The sequence below is a fragment of the Rhamphochromis sp. 'chilingali' genome, assembly GCF_963969265.1.
Source record: "Rhamphochromis sp. 'chilingali' genome assembly, chromosome: 21".
In the NCBI taxonomy this organism is placed as follows: domain Eukaryota; kingdom Metazoa; phylum Chordata; class Actinopteri; order Cichliformes; family Cichlidae; genus Rhamphochromis; species Rhamphochromis sp. 'chilingali'.
The window spans coordinates 28,296,149-28,315,023 of NC_137949.1; the positions used below are offsets into that span (position 1 = coordinate 28,296,149).

The window sequence follows — 18,875 nt, forward strand, 5'->3', positions numbered from 1 at the left end:
TTTTTCTAAGTTTTCTTATCAAAGGATGTACACACGCGCGCGCGCACGGACACACACACACACACACACAAAGTAGTAGAATGCATAAGATGTTGATTCGTGACTATTTCTAGCTCAGTAATCAAATGTAAGCAAATATATAATGTGTTAACTCCTTCGCTCAAGCAGCGCGGAGATGATACTCGTGTAAGCGAGTCTGCTTGCAGCTCCTGTTCATCTATTATAAATATGAACTCCAGCATTGTTCACAAGTCACACTGCGATGAGAGGAAACCCTGTATCAGCACTGGTTCAAAGAGGGGCTTTCTCACTATCATCTCATAATCACGATGACAGAAGGACTGCATGGGGCAGTGCATGGGCTTCTAGAAGAGCAGCAAGCTTTCTTCACCAGAGTAAAGCACCTTCATCGCAGATGCAGCATTTGCAATAAAAAGAAATGAAAACTTCAAATGAGACTAAAGCGAAAAATCAAAATGAGGTGATAAGATTTCTAAAAGGAGAAAAGGAAAGGAATCGCTCATGATTATTTGTCAAACACAGCGCAGGGAATGTTATGGCATGGAAGACGTAGCCAGTGTGGAGTGTACAGGGCTGTACTTTCTGCTAAGATTCAGACAAATGCTCTAAAATTGACTGGACGCAACTCCACAGTATTCTGAAAAAGCAATCCAAGTGTTTCTCAAGGCAAAGAAATGTTCTTAGTGGCCATGTTAGTCACCTGATTTAAAGAGCATGCTTTTCAGTTACTGAAGACAAAACTGAGGGTAGAGACCCACAAACAAGCAGGATCTGAAGGCGACTGCAATAAAGGCTGAGTATTAAAAACTGTTTTATGTTTCAAATTCTGTGAGTTCATCCAGTTACTCTGGAAATGTGTCAGTGTGCATGCAATTCCTAAACAGTTATTTTAGTACTTTTATAAAATGACTTAAGTTTTAAGGATTAAGGCTGACCTGCACTTCAGTCACTCCTACTGTGCTGGTGTACAAAGGCACAACTATAACACAAATAGTGTCATTAAAACTTATGGATGCAAGTGTGAGAATGTTTGTCTATTGGTTTGATTGGTTGGTTGTTTGATTTTGGTAGCTCTGTAGTTTAGTGGTATACACACATGCCTGATGTGCAAAAGCTCCCTAGTTCAATGCTGGATACAACAGTCCTTTTGGGCTTGTTTCAGGAAGGACATCTGGAGTAAAACTCAAACATGTGGGGTTGTGGTGTCCCCCTGTGAGTAAGGGTTGCTGTTTTTGTTTTATTGAGTATTACTGTCTGACTACATTTGGTTTTATTTGAAAAGGAAAGAAAAACAACTCAAATGATACTGTATTTTATAAATAATGAGCATGTTGGGGTTATTTTAAAATGAGACACAAATTATACTTGTGAGGAGGCCTTCCTTTCATTTCCACTTTTTTCATTTTCCAAAGCCATCCATTGGTCAGGATTTGACCACTTGGCGGCTCAACTCTGGCCACCTTTAATAATCCTACATACCGAAATGTTGCTGTAAGAAATTCTGAATTATGTTAGCGAAAACTGTACTGTGCATTTTGTCTGCACTGCCTTCTGCTGTTGTGCAACATCTTCAGCCTCTGGGCCTTGGTGGTTCTGCTTCAGTCGATTTACAAGCAGCCCTGATGTGGACCTCTTTACCACACCCCTATGCCACATCGGAGGCCACCTCCACTTTACTGTAGCCCTAGAAATAATTAATACTTTGATGGTCTCTGGGCATGGCTCTATGATCTTGTTGGATGAACCACACCTGTGTGCTAGTCTGAAGGAGAAAGTCTTTGCTCATCATCACATTGGAAGTTGATACATACCTCAGGACATGAGGTTAGGGGTTAAATTAGTGTTTTTTCTAAAGTTAAGGGGGGATTAAAGATACAGTTTGGAAAATCAGCTCATTCATGCACACGAAAAAATCTTCATCACAAAAAACCTGCATGTGCTTAGTAATAAAATCTCAGTGTTTTACTCTCATAAACAGTGATTACAGTAGTTTACTTGCACTCATTGTCAAGGTGGTGTTGAGCTGATGTTGGTGTGCATTGTTAATGCTTTCTCTGCAGAAGGCATGGGTTAACAGATGGAAGCATAAGCAGACTACTGAGCAGAGAAAGTTTATGCTCATTTAGAGCTATTTTCAGCTGCTCCCTTCACCAGATGTCACCACAGCAGGTAGTTCCACATGTTTGATTTGGCAGATTTTCTTGCCAGATGCCCTTCCTGACACAGCCCCCAAGGAATTTGTGTCTCGGAGTTCTCTTACTTATGGAGGCTATGCTAATACTGAATAAAATAGATAAATGAATATAAGTCCTTAATCAGTGTAGTTTGTTTGCTTGTTTGTTTTAAATTCTGTCAACGTAATTCTGGAAAAGTATGGCAAAACAGGCTGAATGGAACATTTGGGGACCCCAAGCAGATTAACCCAGAAATCTTTTATTTTTATATTAAATTATTTTATTATAAATTATTATTTCCTATCTTATTCATAGCCTTTTCCTTTTTTGTTTTCTTTAGGTCACGAGCAGTTGTCCAAGCATTTCACTACATATCGTACTGTGTATGACTGTGTACGTGACAAATAAAATTTGAATTTGGATAAAATTTGAATTTAAATTCTATCCAGCAGGCGGCGCTAATGCACCAATAAGTCGGTTGGTAAAGCAAGAACAAAGAAGAAGAAAAAACGAAAGAATTCCAGTTATGTAAAGAAGAATTATTTTAATCATGTCGGTATTTACTGATGGATCTAAAAATGGAGGGAGTAGTCATGAGGGAGTGTGTGTATATACTAGTTAATCTGCTGTTCTGTGGGATTCCTTGCCGATGATGGTGTGGAAGGCAGCCTTAAGCTAAAGTTTATAAAGGTAATGAGGAAACTGTTGAAAACTTTATGGTAAGTTGTTGGTAAGAAAGACAGCGAAGGATTTGTGGCAAAAGATATGGACACTTGAATCAAGAGGCGATACTGCTACAGCACACAGAAATCGACCAGAGTCATGACTTCAAATGGAAAATACAGAAAGGAAAAGGAAGACCTGAGAACACTGCATTAAATCAAGCCTTTATTTAACTGCTAAATATAAATAACAGAGGATCTTCGTTCCTGACACAAGAGGAGGATGGACATTGCAATGGATTTTGGGAATGCTGCAAGGACGTCTTCATAAAGACAAAGGAGTGGAAGCTTAATTCAAGAGTGAAAGGGACACTCTTGAATTAAGTGACACCTGTGGTAGTGACACCTGCTCTGATATGTAGTTTGGATACAGTGGCACCGACAAAAAGACAGGCAGCTGAGATGTCAATGTTGTCACTGGAAGCAGTGGCAGTCCTAGCCTATTTGGCGCCCTGGGCGAACACTCCCTCTGCCCCCCCCCACACACACACACACACACAGATAAAACATATTAAGGATTGTACATTAACATAAAGCTGTTGTACACACACACACACATATATATGAAGTGAGAGAGAGAGTATGCATGGTACGCAAACGGCTACCAAACAGCCATCATAATTCGTCATACAATGAGAACAGGACAAATCAACAATTGACACTGACTAATTAATATTAAAATCTGTAACATAATGTATTGTTTGGAGTTTAGTCCGTTACTGTTACTATTTTTACCATTTCTTCTTGGAGCAACTGTAATGCACATAATTTCCTTAGGGATTAATAAAGTATTCTGATTCTGATTGTTTCAGGATGTCCTGCCATTATCCAATCACACATCTGCTTACCTGTATCTTTTGCTCGTTTCTCCTCCTCTTCTTTTCTCTTTTTTCTAAACTGAGGACCTGATGGCTTTGAACTTTTCTTGTCCATCTTCCATTGGTTTTAATTTTGCACTGCAGTATGAACACCCATCCCTCAACCCAAGGATCACCACAACATGATCTAACACACCGACACCTTAGTTCACAGATTCACTTTGTCTAAGGTGTATTTCTGGGATTTCACACAACCCAGGATTCAAATCATGAATACATAACGGGCTTGGATTTACATCATTATGAATGAAATGCGCTCTATTTGGAAGCAGCCGGCCCCCCTCCCCTTTCGACGGGGTGAGACTTTAAATCATCAAACTGTAAATTTTAAATTGTTATTGATCCCTTTATCCCGAGTCCTAAAGTGTACATTTATTTTCTTACTCTTCTTATATATGTTGTTTGTTTACTTGCACTGCTGTAACTGGAGCCTCGTCGTCTCGTCTCTATATACTGGACTGTAGCGGAGATGACAATAAAGTTTACTTTGACTTCAGCAGCAAGCAGGCGCACCGAGGGCTCTCGCGCTCACTTTTCGTGTATAGAATTTCGAAAAAACATTGGTGCAAATTAAAAGTCTGTATTATAATGTCTGGTGTTTTCGTGTTTGTTGGTTTGTGTTTATTTTGTTTTATTTTGCGAGTTGGTTATTAGATGCTGCTCCAGCCGGTCAGAGAATCCCCCGCCGCCCCGCCCTCTTCTCTCTGCGCCGCAAGCAGCAGGTGCACCTCACAAACGAAGGGCGCCCTTACTCCCAGCAAATGGGCGATAGAAAACCGATCGGTGCCTATGCCATTCCCAATATGCGCTGGCTGACGTCGGGGCAGCATGAGTACGAGCAATTTTTTTTTTTTTAACCGATGCCCGTGATGCCGTCCCGGGCAACCGCCCGTATCTAAAACCGCTACTAAACGTAGCTATCGAACTGTGCTAGCATTTTGTGCGGCTAGCTAGCTTGCCTACTTGCTAGCTAGCACGCTGGCTGACACGGCGCAGAGAAGCGTAGTTACGGACCAGCAAGCTGACGGGTAGTTTCCTGGCTGTGCGGTGACATTTATTTTATTTAGACGACGGGAACGATCTGACGCACACCTTCTTCAACCCCGACAGGGAAGGCTGGCTCTTAAAGCTCGGTATGTATGGGGCGCCTCAGAGGTGTAAAATTAACCTTCACCATGGTGGTTCATGTTAGTTGCAAACGTGTGCTGTATTTTTGTTAATAGATTAACATAAATTTGTGATAGACATCACATAGTGAGGTGCCACAAAAAACTACAAAAATGGTGCCTATGACCAACGAATGACGTTTGCCTGTTACCGCTGTCGCATGCGAGCATGCAAGAATAAATGTTAAGCACCTAGGGTAGACTGACTCGATTAAATATTTCACCAGATTCACTCCAGAATAATTAAAACCTTGGAGAAGCAAAATAATAGCAAATGTAGAGGGCTGGGGTTGATCGTGCTGAAGGTGGAAGCATGATGGTGCGAGACAGATTTGCGGGCAGCATGAGCTTCAAACACAGGGGAGACTTGGTTGTCAGGCAAGTGAGATCACAAGGAAACAAAGAGCTAGGCAAAACTAAGTTGGCCTTGGCAAAAGGTTTCAAAGGAAATTTGTGGTGCACCTGCAGCATGTCTGTTTTTGTCTTTATCCATCAGCTTGTGACCTCTCCTCTTTGTTTTGTCTACTATTCTCTTCTCATTTTATAGTAATCTCTGCATTTTCTCTCTTCATCTTCCTGCCATGGTGTTTTTTATCTCTCTTTTTTTTCCTCCCATGTTTTGGTTCCTCCCTCCCTCTCTCTGACCTCTGTTTCACTCTTCGTTCTGCTATTCCATTTTGCTCTGTGATGGCTGCGCCCTCTTTAAATCTCTGTATTAGGAGGAAGGTAACACTTTGTCTTCATTCCTCCGCTCAATTCATCACCGAGCGCCCTCGTTCTGACACTGGCTGCCATTATCTCCTTAGCACAACAGGCCCTTGAACATGCTGACCTGCTCATATAATTGTGTTGTTGTATCATAGCTGTAAATGGGAAAATAAGTGTATAAGCAATGTGATGTGATGGATTATCTTATTCGAAGTTAAGTCAGAGGTCAATGATCTGGCTCATTCTGCGTGGGGATTGGCTGTATTATTCCTCTTGTGGCTACTGAGAAGGCACAAAGGACACAGCTAAGCTCGTTCTTACGAGAGCCCTTTTCCATACCAAAAAAAGCTGTATAAGCTGGCCCAATATCAGCTGTAGCATTAGCTTCAAAACCTGCACACAACCATTGGAATCCTTTCTGCAACTTCACTGAAAGGAAGCATAAAATTATATAACAGCCATGAAAATATCAGCAAGTCACCCAAAAGGTTAGGCCAAATTACTCGTCAATAGAACGTCAATTGTTTGTAGATGCCAGGAATCATCGTGATTCATACCGATTAGCTGAACGGGTCATCTCATGCTCTCTACCTCTTCCCTGCACGGGAAGGACAATTTGTGAACTGATGACAGCTGTCTGCTGCTTTCAGAGGAAACTTGAAGTGTTCAAAGAAGACCTGCAAGGAGACTATGCACACTTCCCAACAGTGAAGGAACAGGTTCAGGGACAGAGAGATGTGTCCTCTTTTGTTGACTTTGTTGATAAGCTGATTGAAAACTTCAGCAAACGTTTTGATAGCTTCAGCTTTGGACAGCAGCTCACAATGTTCATAAAGAACCCATTTGCCATCACTGATGTCAGAGGGTTCTCAAAGGAAGTCACACAGCACTTCAAGTGGGCAAATGCTGGGCCTCTTCAAATGCAACTGATTGATCTCCAAGCAGATGTGGCCCTGAAAGAGCAGTTTGGAAGAACTGAACCTGCCACTTTCTGGCCCCAAATGGTCTCTGAGACAGCTTTCCCAAATCTGAGGAAAGTAGCCCTGTACATCTTGACCATGTTTGGCTCCACATACAGCTGTGAGGCAGCTTTCTCCACAATGAACATAATAAAAACTAAATATCGTTCCAGGCTCACCAATGAGCACCTACACATGTGTATGAGAATGGCCCTGACACCATTCCAGCCCAGATTTAAAATCCTAGTAGAGCAAACTAAAGCTCAATTCTCTCACTGAACAACAGAAAGTGGGGACGTGGAATATAAGGGGGTGAAAGAAAGAGAAACTGTAAAATTGTTAAAATGTTTTGATGTTATCTGTTGAAAATGTATTGAGACTGTTAAGTCGAGATGTAAAATGTAAAGAAAAAGGGAAACTTTTTTTTCTGAAATTAAGCACTTTGTTTTAAGATGCACAATTTAGCCAGTTTATTTATTTTCTCTAATTCATTTTAAACAGCAGCCCTATATCTAATGTAGGCCTACTGTGTGTTTCAGTGTTAACAATAAATTTTGTTGAAATGTTTTTAACTTGTATTTTCATTGATTTGAAAGTCTATTGTTCAAAAGTTCAGATATAAATTAAAAAAAAAAAAAAGGTTGCTTCTCTATCACAATCATAACGTAAGTTAGACATTATGATGTCCCGGACCTCTGCTTGAGAAGATTTTCTCCAACTGGACCTCCTCAAATGTTAGTTTAATACCCCTGGTCTAGGCCATCTGGCCGAGGCCTTTGTGTGTGTGTGTGTGTGTGTGTGTGTGTGTGTGTGTGTGTGTGTGTGTGTGTGTGTGTGTGTGTGTCTCTTTGGACATGCAAGTGGGTTAGGTTAATACTAAATTTCCTATTGTTGTCAATGTGTGCAAACAGTTGTCTGTCTCTCTGTGTTAGCTCTGCGACAGGCTGGCGATCTGTCCAGGTTGTACCTGCCTCGTGCCCTATGGCAGCTGGGATTGGCTCCAGCCCATCCATTCATCCACCAACTCAAACTCTTAAAGTTTAATCATAGCAACAAATTTTCATAAAAACTACATTTATTTGAGCTTTCTGTAAACAAAACAAACTGATGATAGCTCTGTATATTAAGTGTACATGTGGTTCCCTGGACTGCAGCAGAGTAAAACTTCTATTTCGTTAACTAGTCCAATAAATCATACTGGGTGTTAGGATGATAATCTGAGTCACATAAGCATTACGTTATTTATTTACATCAGTGACAGCTGCTTTGTGCACATTTCATCCAGTCAGCAAACAAGTTATTATGAAGATTATATGTTGACATAAGTCCCATTAAGTTTTTATTTTTTGATTACATAGATAAATTGTTTATCATGTTCCCAATAATCCATTTTTTCTTCAATGACACAGCTAGATGGACAGATTGTGGGGAATTCCTTATATTTTGCATTAATGCATTAAAATGTCACCCTATGACAGCTGGGATAGGCTCCAGCGCTCCCCCGCGACCCTGAAAAGGACAAGCGCAAGCAGATGGATGCATTAAAATGTTTCCAAGACTGTCACTGCAACAATCACAGGCCATTATTTATTTTTTTCCTGCTGCTTTCTATTTAAAAAGTGTCAGGCTTTTCTCAAATCGGGTCAGGGCGCTGCTTCTCTTAGCTGTCGCATGTATGTGTTCGTATGTGTCTGTGATTCCTCCTGGAGGAGAAACACCTTCATTCCCCTCCAGACCATTGCCCTTGCAGGCATCGGTCCCAAGGGATTGAGGGATAAGGGTCTGATTCGGTCTTATAATGCTGGGAAATGTTGATTAGAACCAGATGTGGAATGTGGAACAAAGCAGGTTAGCTTCCACATACACGAACAGATTCACCTTTTCAGTTTACCGTCATACGCTGTTTGTTTCTCCCTCGCAGGTGGCCGAGTGAAGATGTGGAAGAGGAGGTGGTTTATTCTGACTGACAACTGCCTCTATTACTTTGAATACACAACAGTAAGTAGGCAATTTGGTGTGTGCACGTGTGTGTGTGTCAGGACAGAATTTGACCATTTCATGGTGCACAATGGTGAAGGTGTGCTTTTCTTCTATTTGATCTCAAAAAGCTCCTAAAACAGTCAGTGATCACTGTTGACCTCCCTCGGCTTTTATTACCGCTAATCATTTATTTAAGCTCAGTTTTTAAAACCTTAGGATGTAACTACAGCCCAGCCCATGCAGCAGTATATGAATGACTAACCTCGTATTGTGGCTGCATTATCTCAGTTGTTCTCTGGCTGAAGTTTGGTCCTTTTACAGCATCCTGCCTTGCGATTACATTTGTTCCTGACCACCGAGAACACTCACGTTAACTTTTATCCAGTGGGAAAATAGTTAGCTTGTTTATATTATCCTAACATAGCTGTGTCGCTAGCGGTCACGTAGCACATCATTATATACCAGCTAGCCAAACTTCAGTAACCCTACAAACGTCACTGCTTTTTAGTTTTCTGTCTTCATTTATGTTGGAAGTGATAGCAGAGCTGTACGTTTTAATTTGTTTCCAAAACCCTGCAGTCAGGACATGCTATATTGTATTTAGATAGAAGCTAGCGAGCTAACTTCCTGCTAACTTCTAACTCCGTTAAATGTCATAAATTCCGTTTTCATGGATGCCTGGATGCTAAACTCAATTGTTACACCTGGTAGAGCAGAACGCTGATCATTTTATTAAAGATGAAAGACTTTAGACAGTTTTTCAACTCTCAGTAATGCCATAGTGATCGTTTGATATATGGACCTGCAGCGGAGTTTAGGTCCAGACACGGCTAGTGACGTCAGACTTAACGACCGGATAAGCCAAGTGTCTCCCTCAAGCCCACGACCATGAATCCCTCAGCACATACAAACGCCTTCTGTGGTGGGGGGCATACGCAGAGCCAGCTGTGAGCAGCTCTCCCAGGACATTTCCTCCCCCCCACGCTTTGCCACCTTATTAGAAGGAAGATGACAAGCAGGACATGGGGCTGTTCCTCAAGAGCTCTCACAACACACACACACACATCTGGCCCCGCAGACACAATGGGGGGATGGAGAGAGTCGGGTTACATCTCCTTTGGGTGACCAGGATGAATTAAAAACCTTCAAAGTGCTTTAATCGAACCTTGATTTTTACTTAGATGCATTCAGACTTAACATAAAGGTTAAAAATGGCAACTAAATAGCAAATGTGTTGCATCAAAAACTCTGGGAAATTTTTGTGACACACATATTTTTGAGGTCTTGTTATTTGAAACTGTAAAACTCCACGCTAGAAAACAAAAAATACTAAATGTCTTCAATATTACCAGTGATGATAAAAGTGTGAAGGTTGTTTGCAATTACGTTTTTTACAAATTCTTGTTTTTTTTTTTTTTTAATGAATCATATTCTGTCCCACCAACAAACAAGACAGCCAGCATAGCCTGTATATGAAAGATGGATAATTAAAAAAAAATAAAAATCACATTTTGGTTTTTGTCATTTTTGGGAGGATCTGGCTCAGAAACACTCGTCCAGAAGCATCTTGTCAATCACATCTCATCATGCCCTGCTTTATCATCTATTTTACCATGATGGTTCCATAATTTATAGAATAACATCATATTATATCAATCATACCTGAAACATGCAACTGAGACCATAAACTCACCGGAACGGTGTTTATTGAATTCATAAATCAGGTTAGCAAATAGTTAGTTTCTGTCCAGACTACTTTTTAAAAATTGGAGGCTACATCCATCTTTTATATACAGTCTGTGACTGGGTCATGGCAGCCATGCTAGCTGCTACAGCATAAGGCTAAAGGTGTCACAGGTGATGTGACAATGATCCAGGCGGATCTTTTGTCACTGTGACTTCATTTGCACATAGATATGATTATTGTCTTCATTTTATGTGGTGGTAAAATGATGTGCATGCAAATGAATAAGTGATACTGAGGACTGTTTTTCTGTCTCTCTTCAGGATAAAGAGCCTCGTGGATGAGCCGAGAAAACCTGTAAGAAACACCTCCTGTCCCTGCGAATAAATCCTCCTCTCATTTAAATTTAAATACCTTTGCACTGCCAAAAAAATCCAAAACACACAAACAATGTGTTCTCGGATTCTTTCATCATGTAAATCAACAGTTTCATGATTTTTCTTTAGAACTGCTTTGAGCTCTACAACCCCAACCATAAAGGTCAGGTAATCAAGGCCTGCAAAACGGAGGCGGATGGACGCGTCGTCGAGGGAAACCACGTAGTGTACAGGATATCTGCCCCCACCCCGGAGGAGAAAGAAGAGTGGATCAAATCCATCAAGTAAGAGACGCTGCGTTAGTGTGGATCCATTTACACTGAGAGGGCACTTAGCCAACGCCTGCCTGCTCCCATGTGGGACTTTCTCATGTCTGACCTTGACTGTGAGAAGCCCAAACGCGCACACACATACACGGAGCTGCGAGCTTAATCATAACTATGCTTGAGGCTTGAGTACACACACACACGCAGGCTGGTGACTAACTGACTCATTTTCTCACACTTCCATGCAGATAACACTCGGAGGTGATGTCTGCTCTGCTGGATAAGCACACTTGCCTTTGATTAGCGCGCAACAAGAAAGGGGGGGGGGAACACACACACACCTGCTCAGACTCGGCGCACTGCTGTACACTTAAAAACATAATGACAGTTTTAATGCATTCCCATCCAAACACTTGTTAAACACAGAGAGGAGTGGAGGTGCTGCTGCAAATTGGACCCACTGGGTAACTTTCGAGCATGCTGGTTATGATCGGCTCTGTTTCAGTGCGATCAATATCAGGCGAAAAATTGTACTGCTGAATCTTCCCCGTGCCCTGATGAGATTTAAAAGCCCTTGGTGTGGAGAGATGTTTGATGAAAGTGGGGAAGGTTTAAGGGTGAGTTACTGGAATCTTATTTTGGTGAGCATGGCCTGGGGTATGGTTAAATAGACTGAAAACTGCTAATTTTCTTGGTTTAGAAAATTTCACATGGGGGGGGGGGGACTGCTGGCTTGTCGTGGCTGCACATCATGAAGTCTCCTCCTGTCACTTTGGCAGTGGAATGATTACACATTAGACTCAGCAGGGCAGAGCTGTGCTGCCGCAACCACACTCCGGGGCGGCAGACTGTCCTGTGGTCAGCAGATTTCACACAAGCACGCGACTATACACAGACACACACACACACACACACACACTGTCCGGCCCTGATTCAACCTGCAAGGCTGGAAACTGCTGTTGTAGAAACTGTTCTGCACTTGCACACGTCAGCCGTCATGGTGGTGGGAAAGCGGCTAATTACTCAGCGTTATTCCCATCAGCGATCTGTGACTCCGCTATAGAAGTCCAAGCTAAATACGCCGTGGTTGACGAGCAGCTGCGTTAATGGAAAAACTTGAAGTTGTAATTTTTACAATTTTATGGCAGCTCCGTATCACATGTGCGAGGTGAAAGATGCTCATTGTGACAAACCCACATGATTCGCACTTTCACCCACAGTACCACTTTGCTTCGTGACGTGTTGGAGCTTTTTTTAGCTTGTGTTGACTTTACAGCCCGCAGCTCATTTTGGTTCAGTCTCTCACCTTCACAGCACAGCAGTGCTTAATGCACGCAAAGTTAGCAACTACCTCACTGAAATATTGGAGAAGAAAAAATGCACATCAACTTAAAAGCTCATGAGCTTGCAGCATGTCTGCTCCATCCTAAAATTCTGTTACTCAATATTTGACTTCCACTGAACTAAGATACACAATTATCAGTCGCACAGATTTCTAGCTCAGCGAGTGTGTGTGTGTGTGTGAAGAACAGCGTTCAGTGTAAGTGCCAGATTTTGGTGCTGATGAACTTGTAGATGGGTGATTTATTTCAACTATACAGACAAAACAGGATGGATAGGATAGAGATATCCAGTTCAAGGTGATGGGAGGGGCTGTAGCCTTCCCCAGCTGTCATGGGGTGAGAGGCAGGGTACATCCCGGAAAAACCATCAGCCTGTCGCAGGGCTGACACAGACAGACTAGATAGAAGCAGTTTTGCTGATATTAAAAATAGGTGTTGTCGTTGTTAAATCTGTTCCTTCCTGTCCTCCACAGAGCAAGCATCATCAGGGATCCTTTCTACGACATGCTGGCCACCAGGAAGAGGAGGATAGCCAACAAGAAATGATGATGACTCCCCCTCACTTACGTCAAGTGTCAGCAGCATTTCTGTCATCAGAGGAATCCTTGTGTGTATGTGTGTGTGTTTAAGAGTCTCAAAGGCGTCCGATTCATACGTTCTCCGTCAGCCCTGCGGGACATGCAGTAAAACATATGGGACTGACGTGGATCATCCCTACTTCTGCCTGAAGATTTATCTGCACCTCAGTTCTTGGCTGTTGCGAATTAAAGATTCAAATTCAGTCTGCTACAGGCAAAAAATATAATTAAAAAAAGAAGGTAAATTCTCACCACACTAGACGACGATGGAGAACAGCATGAGGACTTCATGTAACTGGAGATGGCCAAAGCTGTAATCATTAGTCTTTTCGTCATGCCCTAATGTGAGACTACCCCCTGCTGGACACATAAGGTGCTGCAACACATTGGGAGGATTTGAAAGCTGAATGTTCAGCTCCCAGCCACTCAGACCAACTTGTCTGGTCTCAGCGTTTTATTACCTTCACCTCCTTCGACAACTGCCAACAATATTTTGTAGATAATTCGCAACTACAGAAAGCCTCAAGCTCATCAGTCAGCTGGTCTGATTAATGTAGCCTTTAAGTGACTGTACCTGTATATGCAAACATACTCAACATGGGCTCGTACACGTCCATTTACGATATTTCCTTTTTAAAGGCAAACCAAGTCGTGTGTAACAAAGCCTGCCAGCAGTAACGCATCATATTAACTCACATAGTGAAGATCCACCTCTGCGATCGTTTCTTTTGTATTTATTTTCTCATCTTTTCACAAAAAAGCAGCCCTCCCCCCCGACTCACATTATGCATGTATAGTATATAATTTACATACTGTTTTGTTTTTTCTGTATTGTGTTCACGTAGTGTGGAAATCATAATGGCTGTAGCCTTTACCTGTTCATTTTTTTTTCTTCTCATTTTTAGTTTGACAGCTAACAAGTTTACAATAGTGGAAGAGGGTCATTGTGCAGCTTCCCCTCACACTGTTATTACTGAGGTTTAGATAGTATATGTAATATGAAAGAGAATTAGGACAAACCCTTTCAAAGTAAGATACTGGAATTTGCTGGAATACGTGTGAATGCTCTAACTGGAATCTTGAGGACCGTTTTCCCCAGACAGATCAAACCGCCCCACAAAGCCAAAACTTTCCTCACGGGCGCAGCTTTCAGCTCTAAGCACGGTTTGGCGTTTGTGCAGGAAAATGGCTCTCGAATACTTTGAATAAAAAATACATGCTGATAAGAAAACAGCTTTTTGCGTGCATGTGAGTTCAGCGAGCAGTGCTCGACTCTCCAAACTTACCAGGTCTTTGGTTATTTCAAACATGGATACAGTGCTGTGAGAAAATTAGGAGTGAGCTGAGCCCAAACAGCTAGAAAAGTGTTTGTATGTAACAAAAACTCCATTAGTTTCACGGCTCCCAGTGGGATCAAAGAAAGAAATAAAGTAAAACATTGCAGCTGTGTAGATATGGTGACATCTTAAACTTCCGATGCCTTTCAGTCCTCTTGGGCATCACGTCATTCTGTCATGGTCCTGGGTCGAGCAACCCAGTGTTTGAGTTTTATGTATCTTTTGTATTCATTTGTGCCCTAGTTTAGCTCATCTAGTTTATTTTGAGATTGCTGTTTAGTCCTTTGTTCCTTAGTTGTTTATGTCATCTTCCCCTGTACTAAGTCTCCCTGGTTCATGCGTCACGTCTGCGTGGTTATGTTTAGTTCATGTCATGTCTAATCTCCATGTTTCCTGTTTTACTTTGAAAGTCTGTATTCAATGTCAGGGTATTTAGTTTCACTTCTCCTGTCGTTAGGTTCATGTGTGTCAGCTGTGCTCCCATGTGTGGCCAGTTCCCCTGATCATCCCTCATGTATATTTAGTCTCTGTGTTTCATACAGTCTCTGTCACTGCGCTTCTGCCTTGTTTGCACTCCGTATCATCAGCCACAATAAAGGCTCGCTTTTCGTTCGAACTGAGTTTTGTGTCCTCGCCTGTGTCTGCACCTGAGTCCTCCACACACTCTCCACACGGTCTGCCACAGCGGACCGTGACACATTCCCTTTGTTTCGTTCCTCTTCGAAGCAGGTGGATTTCTGTGATTGACGTTAACACGTTTTTTTCCAAGTCCTGAGTTCCACTGAGCAGCAGTTGAGATGTTTAAGCTCCAGGCTTTGTGTTCATACAAGTATATATTAATATTCTTCATCATAAATGTTCAACAGGTTTCTTTTTAGCCGATAGCTAGGAGAAATTACAGCAAATAAGCCCATTTGAGAAAACAAAAGAAAGAAAAAGAAAGGGGGATAGTTTAAATTTTAAAACACTTTATTCCTAATGAAGAAGCACCACGTCAATAAAGTTGATGTCATTCCTCTGCTGTTGTTAAAATTCGGTTGATGGATCTGAAATGACAAAGATGAGGTCTTAGTGAAGAGAAAGTATTAGTAGCTATTAGAGTCATTGTTTCAGGTCACTGGGAAATCCACTGCCGCTGATTTGGCTGTAACCTACAAAACAGGGTTTGATGGTTTAAAATTGGACTAGCTCATCAGCACCATTTAATTCAGCATTCCTGTGATTTTGGAGACTAAATATAAATACCTGGTTGTCCATTGAGATGGCCGTAACTTGAACAGTTTGCCGGTGTGGTATGATTGGAAGGTAGTAGATGGCCACCGCTGCCGTCAGCGTAGTCTGTGCAGCGACGTTTTTCCGGTGGAAAGCCATTGTCATGTTCAAAGTCTCTGTCAGAGTGGTGTCGCTTGCGGCTCTCCCTTTCCTCGCTGCTTCTGTTTCTGTGGCTCAGAGCACTGGGCTGTGCAGTTCGGGATCGCTGTCCCGATGGCTCTTCTTTTTCTTCTTCATTTCCGCAGCTCTGTCTGAATCTCCGTCAGAACTTCTACGGGATGACAGAGAACCAATCACATTGTTTAACAAAACCAAGATCTCAAGCTTTACGGCCAGCCTAAGACAGAAAAAGTGACCCATTATCAATAAAATGATGAAAATTCTTTCCGTTTTTAAGAAAATATTAATACTGATAGTGAGCTTTAACCCCATATTATTTTCAAAAAAAATCTAGCTTAAAACAAACAAACACATTTCCTTCTGTTTTCATTAAAGGATCGAGAGAAAGATGGCAATACTCACCCACTCTCACGGTGTCTGTCTTTATCCTTTGATTTCTTCTTTTTCTTACTCTTTTTGTGTTTTTTAGTGTGGCGGGCCTCAGAGCTGTCGTCCCTGCACTGTAAAAAATCAAACTTGCAATTGCTGAGCTTACAGTCATTTCTTTCACAATTCAACAATAAAAGCTGAGTTGCCCCATAAACTCAAATACATTAAGGGTTTCAACTAATCATTTAACGTTTTGGAGCAAAAGTTGGTCTCAGCTGAAATTTATTGCTGGCAAAATGAATGAATTCAAGTTTTACATGAGTTGAAGCTGTTGGCGCCTTTCTGTGCATCTCATATTTTTGGATACTACGGGGTCTACTTGCACTTTTGCAAGGACTGAAAGCCACCTTGCCGTCTGCTTTAACGCGAACACGAGGCTTTTTACACCAGGAGCTGGATGCGGCTAAGGTCGTTCTTCTCAACTTTCTTAAGGCAAGTAATGTTTCTTTTATTGTGTATTTATATGTGTTTACTACATCATTTAAGATTCCCCCTAGACTGTTTTACTCAATCGTGCTGCTTGAATGCCCTCGTGAGCAACTTGAATGTTTTCCATCATAAAATAGTGCTTTAAAGTTTTCGTATAAAAATCGCCATGTCACAAAACAATGAAAATCCGACAAGCATCCCTACCAAACAGGCGCGCTCATGTCTGACAAGCCTCCGCGACACCCCCTACGTGTATTTCATTAAGTGCGGCTTGTGGCCGACATACCACCGAACGAAAAACCCCCACAAAATAGGCTAGCTCGCTCATGGCTGACGACCAACGGCGGCGAACACCCCCGCCCGCCCGCCGGCCGCTTTTTATTAAAAAAAAAATAATTTCGGGGCGCACGCTGCCATGTCGTTTAATTTGTTAAAAGCATATTTAGCCAATAAAATGTGGTTTAGTTTCTGTGTAAACGTGTGGTGGAGTCCTCGCAGCCAGCGAGCTCCACCAAACACACAAACAGGAGGGAGAGGAAGATCGGAGAAGCAGCTACAGAGCACAAGCAGCAGAGCAGTAAATATGGGGGTATTTTAAATACGAAGGCAGACTAGAGTCTGCAAGAGTCATATCAAACAGACTTTAACTCTCTGGGGGCACGTCAAAATCACATGACCAATTTAAGACGATGCAGCAACTCAGTCTCTATTTCAACTTGGGTCGAAAGTGCGGACTTCAAACTATACACCAGTTTTTGAATTGTGTCGATAGGCCACGTAAAACCAGAGTTATGATTTAAAAAATACACGCGATGTGTTTTTTAACAAAACAGTGGTGTTTACAGCGAGAAGAACGGAAAAAACTGCGTTTTCTACGACCGCGCTAGCAAACACTCTACTTACGAGTAAAAAAAAAAAAAAAAAAAAAAAGCGAAACAAAAAACACCCCTTCCCTATTGGTGTTAGAGTTTACCATGTCAGCCAATCAAAAATGATATGGCAACATGTGGCACTTGGTTGTTTAGGAAGAAGGGGCCGTTTTAGGAGTGACACCCGCGACGGAAAGCGGGCGAACAAAAGAAAGAGAGCGCGAGTTTTCATATGTGAGACATTAGTGACGTTTAGCATGTTTGGAGGCTGTAGTTAGTGTGTTGTGTAGTTATTGTTTTGTATTGTGTGTCAGTTATACTGCTCAATGTCACATTTGCTTCAAAAAAAGCCATCAAAAGCAGATTCCATTGTAAACGCTGTTCCCACATGGAAAACAGGACTGATACACCTGTTGCCAGACCTGCAGGGTTTAGGCCTTTGGTGTTCTCCTGTCTTATACTGAACACAAACTATTTTATTTTATTTTATTTTATTTTTGGACTGGCACAAATAATTTGTGTGCCTTCTTATTTGATGCAGAACACCTGATTGTTTTGTAAATAGATTTAAATGGTTATATAAAAAACGCCTGAGGCCTTGGCTGCATTTTTAGGTAAATAGTACCATATAACTTTGTTTGCAAAACTTGTGCATGAAGTTCCCAAATTGATATAAAATTAGTTTTCAAAAAGTGTGTCCTCCTGAATGGGGATTATAAGCTAACAAGCAGCGTTGTGTGTTTGGCAGATGGCAGGTCATGACGGAGAGTTCAACTCTCATTCCACTTTTTGTTATAAATGCATTCAAAAAATGTTGTCATAAGTGTGCTACATTGGTTGTGCATCAAAATTACTTTAAAAACACTGACAAAACCATGAGCAATTATCTGGAATAACTAATTTTAACATCTTATTTCTTAAGGCTGTATTTTTAGCAACAACACTTAATGTGTTTTAAAAACAAAATGGTAGGTTTATAAATGAGTCTGAGTCTTATTTGATTTCCTTGTTTTAGGTCTCAAACATAGTCCAGCATCAACGAACCATCAGTTTGGAAGGGTTACTGATATTTGTTCGCGACGACGAGACCAAACTCTTCTTAACATGTCTGGTGAGTATGCAAATCTACTCAATCTTCAGTTTTAGTTTACAGAGACTTATATGTACTGTTGTTAATTTTGCATAGGATACAGATCCAGTTGAGAGGGCAACCTGAGGTGTTACGGTGGGCATCCTCACTGTTCTGGAGGACTACGTGGGACCCAACTCGCAGTCCACAGGGGTCAACACTGCCATTGTTTTGGAAGAGAACATTATTCTTGATGATCTGCCAGACCTTCCCACTGCCTTTGCCTACCTGGCCTACTTTATGGACTCAACATGGAGTTTCCCAAAGAACTCAAGTACACATTTGTTTGCTGTATGGAAACCAGATAGAAGAGTTCACATCCTGCCATCTGATGTTTTGAATCTGTTTGTTAGTGACTATCAATCAAGATAGGTTTGATATTCTGTCTGACAATACCACACCTTTAAAATTGTAACATTTATTACAAAAATTTG

At 41.6% G+C, this 18,875-nt stretch overlaps 3 long non-coding RNA genes across 3 annotated transcripts; 2 read left to right on the forward strand and 1 right to left on the reverse strand.

The window, feature by feature from the left end:
* The first annotated feature begins 4,516 nt into the window (after nucleotides 1-4,516).
* On the forward strand, nucleotides 4,517-14,782 carry LOC308389543. The gene is made up of 5 exons (XR_013970298.1): nucleotides 4,517-4,928; nucleotides 8,550-8,626; nucleotides 10,616-10,649; nucleotides 10,799-10,953; nucleotides 12,752-14,782. It is a non-coding gene; the product is annotated as an uncharacterized lncRNA (long non-coding RNA).
* A 418-nt stretch (nucleotides 14,783-15,200) lies between these two features.
* Nucleotides 15,201-16,357, reverse strand: LOC308390171. Its single transcript, XR_013970410.1, has 3 exons — nucleotides 15,988-16,357; nucleotides 15,439-15,736; nucleotides 15,201-15,239 (listed from the first exon to the last, which is right to left on the reverse strand). It is a non-coding gene; the product is annotated as an uncharacterized lncRNA (long non-coding RNA).
* On the forward strand, nucleotides 16,348-18,875 carry LOC308390170. Its single transcript, XR_013970409.1, has 3 exons — nucleotides 16,348-16,446; nucleotides 18,328-18,423; nucleotides 18,499-18,875. It is a non-coding gene; the product is annotated as an uncharacterized lncRNA (long non-coding RNA).